The 12,612-nt window shown below is 46.8% G+C and overlaps 11 non-coding genes across 11 annotated transcripts; 6 read left to right on the top strand and 5 right to left on the bottom strand.

Moving 5' to 3' along the window:
- Window positions 1-87: 87 nt before the first annotated feature.
- trnap-agg (transfer RNA proline (anticodon AGG)) lies at window positions 88-159 on the top strand. Its single transcript has one exon. It is a non-coding gene; the product is annotated as a tRNA-Pro (tRNA).
- Window positions 160-2,084: 1,925 nt separating this feature from the next.
- On the bottom strand, window positions 2,085-2,158 carry trnat-cgu (transfer RNA threonine (anticodon CGU)). The gene has a single exon. It is a non-coding gene; the product is annotated as a tRNA-Thr (tRNA).
- A 181-nt stretch (window positions 2,159-2,339) lies between these two features.
- trnap-agg (transfer RNA proline (anticodon AGG)) lies at window positions 2,340-2,411 on the top strand. Its single transcript has one exon. It is a non-coding gene; the product is annotated as a tRNA-Pro (tRNA).
- A 1,925-nt stretch (window positions 2,412-4,336) lies between these two features.
- On the bottom strand, window positions 4,337-4,410 carry trnat-cgu (transfer RNA threonine (anticodon CGU)). Its single transcript has one exon. It is a non-coding gene; the product is annotated as a tRNA-Thr (tRNA).
- A 181-nt stretch (window positions 4,411-4,591) lies between these two features.
- trnap-agg (transfer RNA proline (anticodon AGG)) lies at window positions 4,592-4,663 on the top strand. Its single transcript has one exon. It is a non-coding gene; the product is annotated as a tRNA-Pro (tRNA).
- Window positions 4,664-6,445: 1,782 nt separating this feature from the next.
- trnat-cgu (transfer RNA threonine (anticodon CGU)) lies at window positions 6,446-6,519 on the bottom strand. Its single transcript has one exon. It is a non-coding gene; the product is annotated as a tRNA-Thr (tRNA).
- A 181-nt stretch (window positions 6,520-6,700) lies between these two features.
- Window positions 6,701-6,772, top strand: trnap-agg (transfer RNA proline (anticodon AGG)). The gene has a single exon. It is a non-coding gene; the product is annotated as a tRNA-Pro (tRNA).
- Window positions 6,773-8,697: 1,925 nt separating this feature from the next.
- Window positions 8,698-8,771, bottom strand: trnat-cgu (transfer RNA threonine (anticodon CGU)). The gene has a single exon. It is a non-coding gene; the product is annotated as a tRNA-Thr (tRNA).
- Window positions 8,772-8,952: 181 nt separating this feature from the next.
- On the top strand, window positions 8,953-9,024 carry trnap-agg (transfer RNA proline (anticodon AGG)). The gene has a single exon. It is a non-coding gene; the product is annotated as a tRNA-Pro (tRNA).
- Window positions 9,025-10,975: 1,951 nt separating this feature from the next.
- trnat-cgu (transfer RNA threonine (anticodon CGU)) lies at window positions 10,976-11,049 on the bottom strand. The gene has a single exon. It is a non-coding gene; the product is annotated as a tRNA-Thr (tRNA).
- Window positions 11,050-11,230: 181 nt separating this feature from the next.
- On the top strand, window positions 11,231-11,302 carry trnap-agg (transfer RNA proline (anticodon AGG)). Its single transcript has one exon. It is a non-coding gene; the product is annotated as a tRNA-Pro (tRNA).
- The last annotated feature ends 1,310 nt before the right edge of the window (window positions 11,303-12,612 follow it).

Raw genomic sequence — 12,612 nt, 5'->3', positions numbered from 1 at the left:
GCATCATGTCAATTTTGGTACCAAGGGAATCCTGTCGTTTCGGCCGAAATTCTCAGCAACAAACAGCCGCCCTCTCAAGCTACCAAGGGCTTGTTGGTCTAGTGGTATGATTCTCGCTTAGGGTGCGAGAGGTCCCAGGTTCAACTCCTGGACAAGCCCTCCGTCTGTATAGGCTGACTTTTGACTTGATTATAACCTTTTAACGTAATTTCCCTAAAAAACGATCAAATAATGGAATGCTGTCAACTTTATCGTAGTCTGACACTGTGTACTTGGGGATCAGACAATGTCAGACACTTGCTATCGCCGGTTCCATGGTGTAATGGTTAGCACTCTGGACTCTGAATCCAGTGATCCAAGTTCAAGTCTTGGTGGGACCGACTTCTGCGTTTTGGACGGTCACCTCCTTTTACGTTAAGTGTGTGTGATTAGGGTTTTTTTTATTTGAGGATTTGAGTTGAAATACATATCTATAAATACCATATCAGTGGTTTCCCAAGATCAGGATGAGTTCCCAGAATGACGGTAAGGTCCGTGACAGCTGATGTCATACATCAGCTGGCAATATATGCATGTGAGGTAGACACTTCGGTTGTGTGTGGGGCGACACAAGTCTTTTCAGTTCCTCTGTCGAGTCAAGAAGGACACAGCACTGTACTGAAATCTGGGACCTTTAGATCTTCAGTCTGACGCTCTCCCAGCTATTTCAGCTGTGGAACGGGTTTTCGGCTTTTCCAGGTCAGGGCTCAGCCTGTCAAATGTAAGAAGGGGCACCAGTCCCGTTCCTGGTGCCCCTGTGTTTTGGGGGCAAAAAGGAGGCTTTGGCAAATGAACTTCAGAGCCTATCACTGGTCACCTGAACAGGGGCTTGAATCCTGGACACTCAGATCAAAAGTCGAATGTGTCAGTGACTGGCTCAACCTTTGTCTTATCTGACCATAAAATCTTTTACCCAGAAGGTGTTTGGCTAGTCCGTGTGGGCAGTGTCCAACCTAAGCCTGTCTTATAGGTGGCAATTTCGGGAGCATGTCCATGGCGAAGCCAGAAATCCAGCCACTTGTATGCCAGAAAATTTCAGTCACGTGACTTTTTAATGTCAAAGAGCGGCCTGGATAGCTCAGCTGGTAGAGCATCAGACTTTTAATCTGAGGGTCCAGGGTTCAAGTCCCTGTTCAGGCGGTGAATGATCGGCTGCTTCACCTACATGCAAAGCCTGCCTCTTTGGTCCTGATTTGGAACACATTGTCAATAGTCTGAGCCCAGCTATTGTCCAAATTGACAAGGCCTTTGTCCTGAGCATTGTAGCACACAAGACCAGTTCCAGAAAAAATGGGATTTTCGTCAAACATGGAAACAACCGAGCCACTGTTGGGCTTTCAAATATCACCTTGGCGTCATCAACTTGTGCCATTGTAGTGTTTGGATCGTAAGCTCCCCGAACGTTCGCTGGATTTTCAGAACGAAATCTGTGTCACTCATTAACCAGAGACACGTTCAGCAAGGCTTTTTAAATGATCTGGCAAGGCAAGAACAACATTTCAACTGTGCTGAAACCCGGGATTGAACCAGGGACCTTTAGATCTTCAGTCTAACGCTCTCCCAACTGAGCTACTTCAGCTGCAACACAGCATTTCCGCTTTTCCAGTCAGGCCTCAGTTCTTCAAATGTAACCAGGCTGGGCGGGTTGCCCTTGTCTTTTGCCGGCTAAAAGGAGGTCTTCGCAGATGAATCTCAGAGCCTATCACTGGTCACCTGAACAGGGACTGCTCGTCTGACTGTGGAACTTTTGTCCAGAAGACATTTGGCTTGTCCAAGTGGGCACTTCAAATGTAAGTGGAGCTTAGAGGTGGCAATTTCAGGACAGGCGCTTCTTTCTCCATCCACATCTTCTCAGTCCAAGGCGAGCTCACATAATCTGCCTCGACTAAGCCGGAAGTCGGTAGGTCGGTCGTGTCCAAATTGATCAGGGTATTATTGCCTTCAGAAATGATGGGATTTTCTTCAACGCAACAAGGATTCTCATAGAAAAACATGGTTTGAAATGTTTCAAAAGTAGCCGTGAAGAAGCCATGGAAACAGCCTAAAGGCACTGCTGGGATTTGAACCCAGAATCTCCTGTTTACGAGACAGGCACTTTGACCGACTCAGCCACAGCGCCCGCAAAGCTGCAGAATTTGCACCTAAATTACTCTTTGCCCTTAAAAACAATAACAAACGTCAAAACCACGACGACGCAATTTACCAATGCAATCGCATCATGTCAATTTTGGTACCAAGGGAATCCTGTCGTTTCGGCCGAAATTCTCAGCAACAAACAGCCGCCCTCTCAAGCTACCAAGGGCTTGTTGGTCTAGTGGTATGATTCTCGCTTAGGGTGCGAGAGGTCCCAGGTTCAACTCCTGGACAAGCCCTCCGTCTGTATAGGCTGACTTTTGACTTGATTATAACCTTTTAACGTAATTTCCCTAAAAAACGATCAAATAATGGAATGCTGTCAACTTTATCGTAGTCTGACACTGTGTACTTGGGGATCAGACAATGTCAGACACTTGCTATCGCCGGTTCCATGGTGTAATGGTTAGCACTCTGGACTCTGAATCCAGTGATCCAAGTTCAAGTCTTGGTGGGACCGACTTCTGCGTTTTGGACGGTCACCTCCTTTTACGTTAAGTGTGTGTGATTAGGGTTTTTTTTATTTGAGGATTTGAGTTGAAATACATATCTATAAATACCATATCAGTGGTTTCCCAAGATCAGGATGAGTTCCCAGAATGACGGTAAGGTCCGTGACAGCTGATGTCATACATCAGCTGGCAATATATGCATGTGAGGTAGACACTTCGGTTGTGTGTGGGGCGACACAAGTCTTTTCAGTTCCTCTGTCGAGTCAAGAAGGACACAGCACTGTACTGAAATCTGGGACCTTTAGATCTTCAGTCTGACGCTCTCCCAGCTATTTCAGCTGTGGAACGGGTTTTCGGCTTTTCCAGGTCAGGGCTCAGCCTGTCAAATGTAAGAAGGGGCACCAGTCCCGTTCCTGGTGCCCCTGTGTTTTGGGGGCAAAAAGGAGGCTTTGGCAAATGAACTTCAGAGCCTATCACTGGTCACCTGAACAGGGGCTTGAATCCTGGACACTCAGATCAAAAGTCGAATGTGTCAGTGACTGGCTCAACCTTTGTCTTATCTGACCATAAAATCTTTTACCCAGAAGGTGTTTGGCTAGTCCGTGTGGGCAGTGTCCAACCTAAGCCTGTCTTATAGGTGGCAATTTCGGGAGCATGTCCATGGCGAAGCCAGAAATCCAGCCACTTGTATGCCAGAAAATTTCAGTCACGTGACTTTTTAATGTCAAAGAGCGGCCTGGATAGCTCAGCTGGTAGAGCATCAGACTTTTAATCTGAGGGTCCAGGGTTCAAGTCCCTGTTCAGGCGGTGAATGATAGGCTGCTTCACCTACATGCAAAGCCTGCCTCTTTGGTCCTGATTTGGAACACATTGTCAATAGTCTGAGCCCAGCTATTGTCCAAATTGACAAGGCCTTTGTCCTGAGCATTGTAGCACACAAGACCAGTTCCAGAAAAAATGGGATTTTCGTCAAACATGGAAACAACCGAGCCACTGTTGGGCTTTCAAATATCACCTTGGCGTCATCAACTTGTGCCATTGTAGTGTTTGGATCGTAAGCTCCCCGAACGTTCGCTGGATTTTCAGAACGAAATCTGTGTCACTCATTAACCAGAGACACGTTCAGCAAGGCTTTTTAAATGATCTGGCAAGGCTAGAACAACATTTCAACTGTGCTGAAACCCGGGATTGAACCAGGGACCTTTAGATCTTCAGTCTAACGCTCTCCCAACTGAGCTACTTCAGCTGCAACACAGCATTTCCGCTTTTCCAGTCAGGCCTCAGTTCTTCAAATGTAACCAGGCTGGGCGGGTTGCCCTTGTCTTTTGCCGGCTAAAAGGAGGTCTTCGCAGATGAATCTCAGAGCCTATCACTGGTCACCTGAACAGGGACTGCTCGTCTGACTGTGGAACTTTTGTCCAGAAGACATTTTGCTTGTCCAAGTGGGCACTTCAAATGTAAGTGGAGCTTAGAGGTGGCAATTTCAGGACAGGAGCTTCTTTCTCCATCCACATCTTCTCAGTCCAAGGCGAGCTCACATAATCTGCCTCGACTAAGCCGGAAGTCGGTAGGTCGGTCGTGTCCAAATTGATCAGGGTATTATTGCCTTCAGAAATGATGGGATTTTCTTCAACGCAACAAGGATTCTCATAGAAAAACATGGTTTGAAATGTTTCAAAAGTAGCCGTGAAGAAGCCATGGAAACAGCCTAAAGGCACTGCTGGGATTTGAACCCAGAATCTCCTGTTTACGAGACAGGCACTTTGACCGACTCAGCCACAGCGCCCGCAAAGCTGCAGAATTTGCACCTAAATTACTCTTTGCCCTTAAAAACAATAACAAACGTCAAAACCACGACGACGCAATTTACCAATGCAATCGCATCATGTCAATTTTGGTACCAAGGGAATCCTGTCGTTTCGGCCGAAATTCTCAGCAACAAACAGCCGCCCTCTCAAGCTACCAAGGGCTTGTTGGTCTAGTGGTATGATTCTCGCTTAGGGTGCGAGAGGTCCCAGGTTCAACTCCTGGACAAGCCCTCCGTCTGTATAGGCTGACTTTTGACTTGATTATAACCTTTTAACGTAATTTCCCTAAAAAACGATCAAATAATGGAATGCTGTCAACTTTATCGTAGTCTGACACTGTGTACTTGGGGATCAGACAATGTCAGACACTTGCTATCGCCGGTTCCATGGTGTAATGGTTAGCACTCTGGACTCTGAATCCAGTGATCCAAGTTCAAGTCTTGGTGGGACCGACTTCTGCGTTTTGGACGGTCACCTCCTTTTACGTTAAGTGTGTGTGATTAGGGTTTTTTTTATTTGAGGATTTGAGTTGAAATACATATCTATAAATACCATATCAGTGGTTTCCCAAGATCAGGATGAGTTCCCAGAATGACGGTAAGGTCCGTGACAGCTGATGTCATACATCAGCTGGCAATATATGCATGTGAGGTAGACACTTCGGTTGTGTGTGGGGCGACACAAGTCTTTTCAGTTCCTCTGTCGAGTCAAGAAGGACACAGCACTGTACTGAAATCTGGGACCTTTAGATCTTCAGTCTGACGCTCTCCCAGCTATTTCAGCTGTGGAACGGGTTTTCGGCTTTTCCAGGTCAGGGCTCAGCCTGTCAAATGTAAGAAGGGGCACCAGTCCCGTTCCTGGTGCCCCTGTGTTTTGGGGGCAAAAAGGAGGCTTTGGCAAATGAACTTCAGAGCCTATCACTGGTCACCTGAACAGGGGCTTGAATCCTGGATGCATGTCCATGGCGAAGCCAGAAATCCAGCCACTTGTATGCCAGAAAATTTCAGTCACGTGACTTTTTAATGTCAAAGAGCGGCCTGGATAGCTCAGCTGGTAGAGCATCAGACTTTTAATCTGAGGGTCCAGGGTTCAAGTCCCTGTTCAGGCGGTGAATGATAGGCTGCTTCACCTACATGCAAAGCCTGCCTCTTTGGTCCTGATTTGGAACACATTGTCAATAGTCTGAGCCCAGCTATTGTCCAAATTGACAAGGCCTTTGTCCTGAGCATTGTAGCACACAAGACCAGTTCCAGAAAAAATGGGATTTTCGTCAAACATGGAAACAACCGAGCCACTGTTGGGCTTTCAAATATCACCTTGGCGTCATCAACTTGTGCCATTGTAGTGTTTGGATCGTAAGCTCCCCGAACGTTCGCTGGATTTTCAGAACGAAATCTGTGTCACTCATTAACCAGAGACACGTTCAGCAAGGCTTTTTAAATGATCTGGCAAGGCTAGAACAACATTTCAACTGTGCTGAAACCCGGGATTGAACCAGGGACCTTTAGATCTTCAGTCTAACGCTCTCCCAACTGAGCTACTTCAGCTGCAACACAGCATTTCCGCTTTTCCAGTCAGGCCTCAGTTCTTCAAATGTAACCAGGCTGGGCGGGTTGCCCTTGTCTTTTGCCGGCTAAAAGGAGGTCTTCGCAGATGAATCTCAGAGCCTATCACTGGTCACCTGAACAGGGACTGCTCGTCTGACTGTGGAACTTTTGTCCAGAAGACATTTGGCTTGTCCAAGTGGGCACTTCAAATGTAAGTGGAGCTTAGAGGTGGCAATTTCAGGACAGGAGCTTCTTTCTCCATCCACATCTTCTCAGTCCAAGGCGAGCTCACATAATCTGCCTCGACTAAGCCGGAAGTCGGTAGGTCGGTCGTGTCCAAATTGATCAGGGTATTATTGCCTTCAGAAATGATGGGATTTTCTTCAACGCAACAAGGATTCTCATAGAAAAACATGGTTTGAAATGTTTCAAAAGTAGCCGTGAAGAAGCCATGGAAACAGCCTAAAGGCACTGCTGGGATTTGAACCCAGAATCTCCTGTTTACGAGACAGGCACTTTGACCGACTCAGCCACAGCGCCCGCAAAGCTGCAGAATTTGCACCTAAATTACTCTTTGCCCTTAAAAACAATAACAAACGTCAAAACCACGACGACGCAATTTACCAATGCAATCGCATCATGTCAATTTTGGTACCAAGGGAATCCTGTCGTTTCGGCCGAAATTCTCAGCAACAAACAGCCGCCCTCTCAAGCTACCAAGGGCTTGTTGGTCTAGTGGTATGATTCTCGCTTAGGGTGCGAGAGGTCCCAGGTTCAACTCCTGGACAAGCCCTCCGTCTGTATAGGCTGACTTTTGACTTGATTATAACCTTTTAACGTAATTTCCCTAAAAAACGATCAAATAATGGAATGCTGTCAACTTTATCGTAGTCTGACACTGTGTACTTGGGGATCAGACAATGTCAGACACTTGCTATCGCCGGTTCCATGGTGTAATGGTTAGCACTCTGGACTCTGAATCCAGTGATCCAAGTTCAAGTCTTGGTGGGACCGACTTCTGCGTTTTGGACGGTCACCTCCTTTTACGTTAAGTGTGTGTGATTAGGGTTTTTTTTATTTGAGGATTTGAGTTGAAATACATATCTATAAATACCATATCAGTGGTTTCCCAAGATCAGGATGAGTTCCCAGAATGACGGTAAGGTCCGTGACAGCTGATGTCATACATCAGCTGGCAATATATGCATGTGAGGTAGACACTTCGGTTGTGTGTGGGGCGACACAAGTCTTTTCAGTTCCTCTGTCGAGTCAAGAAGGACACAGCACTGTACTGAAATCTGGGACCTTTAGATCTTCAGTCTGACGCTCTCCCAGCTATTTCAGCTGTGGAACGGGTTTTCGGCTTTTCCAGGTCAGGGCTCAGCCTGTCAAATGTAAGAAGGGGCACCAGTCCCGTTCCTGGTGCCCCTGTGTTTTGGGGGCAAAAAGGAGGCTTTGGCAAATGAACTTCAGAGCCTATCACTGGTCACCTGAACAGGGGCTTGAATCCTGGACACTCAGATCAAAAGTCGAATGTGTCAGTGACTGGCTCAACCTTTGTCTTATCTGACCATAAAATCTTTTACCCAGAAGGTGTTTGGCTAGTCCGTGTGGGCAGTGTCCAACCTAAGCCTGTCTTATAGGTGGCAATTTCGGGAGCATGTCCATGGCGAAGCCAGAAATCCAGCCACTTGTATGCCAGAAAATTTCAGTCACGTGACTTTTTAATGTCAAAGAGCGGCCTGGATAGCTCAGCTGGTAGAGCATCAGACTTTTAATCTGAGGGTCCAGGGTTCAAGTCCCTGTTCAGGCGGTGAATGATCGGCTGCTTCACCTACATGCAAAGCCTGCCTCTTTGGTCCTGATTTGGAACACATTGTCAATAGTCTGAGCCCAGCTATTGTCCAAATTGACAAGGCCTTTGTCCTGAGCATTGTAGCACACAAGACCAGTTCCAGAAAAAATGGGATTTTCGTCAAACATGGAAACAACCGAGCCACTGTTGGGCTTTCAAATATCACCTTGGCGTCATCAACTTGTGCCATTGTAGTGTTTGGATCGTAAGCTCCCCGAACGTTCGCTGGATTTTCAGAACGAAATCTGTGTCACTCATTAACCAGAGACACGTTCAGCAAGGCTTTTTAAATGATCTGGCAAGGCAAGAACAACATTTCAACTGTGCTGAAACCCGGGATTGAACCAGGGACCTTTAGATCTTCAGTCTAACGCTCTCCCAACTGAGCTACTTCAGCTGCAACACAGCATTTCCGCTTTTCCAGTCAGGCCTCAGTTCTTCAAATGTAACCAGGCTGGGCGGGTTGCCCTTGTCTTTTGCCGGCTAAAAGGAGGTCTTCGCAGATGAATCTCAGAGCCTATCACTGGTCACCTGAACAGGGACTGCTCGTCTGACTGTGGAACTTTTGTCCAGAAGACATTTGGCTTGTCCAAGTGGGCACTTCAAATGTAAGTGGAGCTTAGAGGTGGCAATTTCAGGACAGGCGCTTCTTTCTCCATCCACATCTTCTCAGTCCAAGGCGAGCTCACATAATCTGCCTCGACTAAGCCGGAAGTCGGTAGGTCGGTCGTGTCCAAATTGATCAGGGTATTATTGCCTTCAGAAATGATGGGATTTTCTTCAACGCAACAAGGATTCTCATAGAAAAACATGGTTTGAAATGTTTCAAAAGTAGCCGTGAAGAAGCCATGGAAACAGCCTAAAGGCACTGCTGGGATTTGAACCCAGAATCTCCTGTTTACGAGACAGGCACTTTGACCGACTCAGCCACAGCGCCCGCAAAGCTGCAGAATTTGCACCTAAATTACTCTTTGCCCTTAAAAACAATAACAAACGTCAAAACCACGACGACGCAATTTACCAATGCAATCGCATCATGTCAATTTTGGTACCAAGGGAATCCTGTCGTTTCGGCCGAAATTCTCAGCAACAAACAGCCGCCCTCTCAAGCTACCAAGGGCTTGTTGGTCTAGTGGTATGATTCTCGCTTAGGGTGCGAGAGGTCCCAGGTTCAACTCCTGGACAAGCCCTCCGTCTGTATAGGCTGACTTTTGACTTGATTATAACCTTTTAACGTAATTTCCCTAAAAAACGATCAAATAATGGAATGCTGTCAACTTTATCGTAGTCTGACACTGTGTACTTGGGGATCAGACAATGTCAGACACTTGCTATCGCCGGTTCCATGGTGTAATGGTTAGCACTCTGGACTCTGAATCCAGTGATCCAAGTTCAAGTCTTGGTGGGACCGACTTCTGCGTTTTGGACGGTCACCTCCTTTTACGTTAAGTGTGTGTGATTAGGGTTTTTTTTATTTGAGGATTTGAGTTGAAATACATATCTATAAATACCATATCAGTGGTTTCCCAAGATCAGGATGAGTTCCCAGAATGACGGTAAGGTCCGTGACAGCTGATGTCATACATCAGCTGGCAATATATGCATGTGAGGTAGACACTTCGGTTGTGTGTGGGGCGACACAAGTCTTTTCAGTTCCTCTGTCGAGTCAAGAAGGACACAGCACTGTACTGAAATCTGGGACCTTTAGATCTTCAGTCTGACGCTCTCCCAGCTATTTCAGCTGTGGAACGGGTTTTCGGCTTTTCCAGGTCAGGGCTCAGCCTGTCAAATGTAAGAAGGGGCACCAGTCCCGTTCCTGGTGCCCCTGTGTTTTGGGGGCAAAAAGGAGGCTTTGGCAAATGAACTTCAGAGCCTATCACTGGTCACCTGAACAGGGGCTTGAATCCTGGACACTCAGATCAAAAGTCGAATGTGTCAGTGACTGGCTCAACCTTTGTCTTATCTGACCATAAAATCTTTTACCCAGAAGGTGTTTGGCTAGTCCGTGTGGGCAGTGTCCAACCTAAGCCTGTCTTATAGGTGGCAATTTCGGGAGTGGGGCTGCTTTCTCTCTGTCATGAGCATGTCCATGGCGAAGCCAGAAATCCAGCCACTTGTATGCCAGAAAATTTCAGTCACGTGACTTTTTAATGTCAAAGAGCGGCCTGGATAGCTCAGCTGGTAGAGCATCAGACTTTTAATCTGAGGGTCCAGGGTTCAAGTCCCTGTTCAGGCGGTGAATGATAGGCTGCTTCACCTACATGCAAAGCCTGCCTCTTTGGTCCTGATTTGGAACACATTGTCAATAGTCTGAGCCCAGCTATTGTCCAAATTGACAAGGCCTTTGTCCTGAGCATTGTAGCACACAAGACCAGTTCCAGAAAAAATGGGATTTTCGTCAAACATGGAAACAACCGAGCCACTGTTGGGCTTTCAAATATCACCTTGGCGTCATCAACTTGTGCCATTGTAGTGTTTGGATCGTAAGCTCCCCGAACGTTCGCTGGATTTTCAGAACGAAATCTGTGTCACTCATTAACCAGAGACACGTTCAGCAAGGCTTTTTAAATGATCTGGCAAGGCAAGAACAACATTTCAACTGTGCTGAAACCCGGGATTGAACCAGGGACCTTTAGATCTTCAGTCTAACGCTCTCCCAACTGAGCTACTTCAGCTGCAACACAGCATTTCCGCTTTTCCAGTCAGGCCTCAGTTCTTCAAATGTAACCAGGCTGGGCGGGTTGCCCTTGTCTTTTGCCGGCTAAAAGGAGGTCTTCGCAGATGAATCTCAGAGCCTATCACTGGTCACCTGAACAGGGACTGCTCGTCTGACTGTGGAACTTTTGTCCAGAAGACATTTGGCTTGTCCAAGTGGGCACTTCAAATGTAAGTGGAGCTTAGAGGTGGCAATTTCAGGACAGGCGCTTCTTTCTCCATCCACATCTTCTCAGTCCAAGGCGAGCTCACATAATCTGCCTCGACTAAGCCGGAAGTCGGTAGGTCGGTCGTGTCCAAATTGATCAGGGTATTATTGCCTTCAGAAATGATGGGATTTTCTTCAACGCAACAAGGATTCTCATAGAAAAACATGGTTTGAAATGTTTCAAAAGTAGCCGTGAAGAAGCCATGGAAACAGCCTAAAGGCACTGCTGGGATTTGAACCCAGAATCTCCTGTTTACGAGACAGGCACTTTGACCGACTCAGCCACAGCGCCCGCAAAGCTGCAGAATTTGCACCTAAATTACTCTTTGCCCTTAAAAACAATAACAAACGTCAAAACCACGACGACGCAATTTACCAATGCAATCGCATCATGTCAATTTTGGTACCAAGGGAATCCTGTCGTTTCGGCCGAAATTCTCAGCAACAAACAGCCGCCCTCTCAAGCTACCAAGGGCTTGTTGGTCTAGTGGTATGATTCTCGCTTAGGGTGCGAGAGGTCCCAGGTTCAACTCCTGGACAAGCCCTCCGTCTGTATAGGCTGACTTTTGACTTGATTATAACCTTTTAACGTAATTTCCCTAAAAAACGATCAAATAATGGAATGCTGTCAACTTTATCGTAGTCTGACACTGTGTACTTGGGGATCAGACAATGTCAGACACTTGCTATCGCCGGTTCCATGGTGTAATGGTTAGCACTCTGGACTCTGAATCCAGTGATCCAAGTTCAAGTCTTGGTGGGACCGACTTCTGCGTTTTGGACGGTCACCTCCTTTTACGTTAAGTGTGTGTGATTAGGGTTTTTTTTATTTGAGGATTTGAGTTGAAATACATATCTATAAATACCATATCAGTGGTTTCCCAAGATCAGGATGAGTTCCCAGAATGACGGTAAGGTCCGTGACAGCTGATGTCATACATCAGCTGGCAATATATGCATGTGAGGTAGACACTTCGGTTGTGTGTGGGGCGACACAAGTCTTTTCAGTTCCTCTGTCGAGTCAAGAAGGACACAGCACTGTACTGAAATCTGGGACCTTTAGATCTTCAGTCTGACGCTCTCCCAGCTATTTCAGCTGTGGAACGGGTTTTCGGCTTTTCCAGGTCAGGGCTCAGCCTGTCAAATGTAAGAAGGGGCACCAGTCCCGTTCCTGGTGCCCCTGTGTTTTGGGGGCAAAAAGGAGGCTTTGGCAAATGAACTTCAGAGCCTATCACTGGTCACCTGAACAGGGGCTTGAATCCTGGACACTCAGATCAAAAGTCGAATGTGTCAGTGACTGGCTCAACCTTTGTCTTATCTGACCATAAAATCTTTTACCCAGAAGGTGTTTGGCTAGTCCGTGTGGGCAGTGTCCAACCTAAGCCTGTCTTATAGGTGGCAATTTCGGGAGTGGGGCTGCTTTCTCTCTGTCATGAGCATGTCCATGGCGAAGCCAGAAATCCAGCCACTTGTATGCCAGAAAATTTCAGTCACGTGACTTTTTAATGTCAAAGAGCGGCCTGGATAGCTCAGCTGGTAGAGCATCAGACTTTTAATCTGAGGGTCCAGGGTTCAAGTCCCTGTTCAGGCGGTGAATGATAGGCTGCTTCACCTACATGCAAAGCCTGCCTCTTTGGTCCTGATTTGGAACACATTGTCAATAGTCTGAGCCCAGCTATTGTCCAAATTGACAAGGCCTTTGTCCTGAGCATTGTAGCACACAAGACCAGTTCCAGAAAAAATGGGATTTTCGTCAAACATGGAAACAACCGAGCCACTGTTGGGCTTTCAAATATCACCTTGGCGTCATCAACTTGTGCCATTGTAGTGTTTGGATCGTAAGCTCCCCGAACGT

Source organism: Dunckerocampus dactyliophorus, chromosome 13 (assembly GCF_027744805.1).
Source record: "Dunckerocampus dactyliophorus isolate RoL2022-P2 chromosome 13, RoL_Ddac_1.1, whole genome shotgun sequence".
NCBI classification, from domain to species: domain Eukaryota; kingdom Metazoa; phylum Chordata; class Actinopteri; order Syngnathiformes; family Syngnathidae; genus Dunckerocampus; species Dunckerocampus dactyliophorus.
The sequence above is the reverse complement of the archived record's forward strand: the minus strand, read 5'-3'. Positions and strand labels throughout refer to the sequence as shown.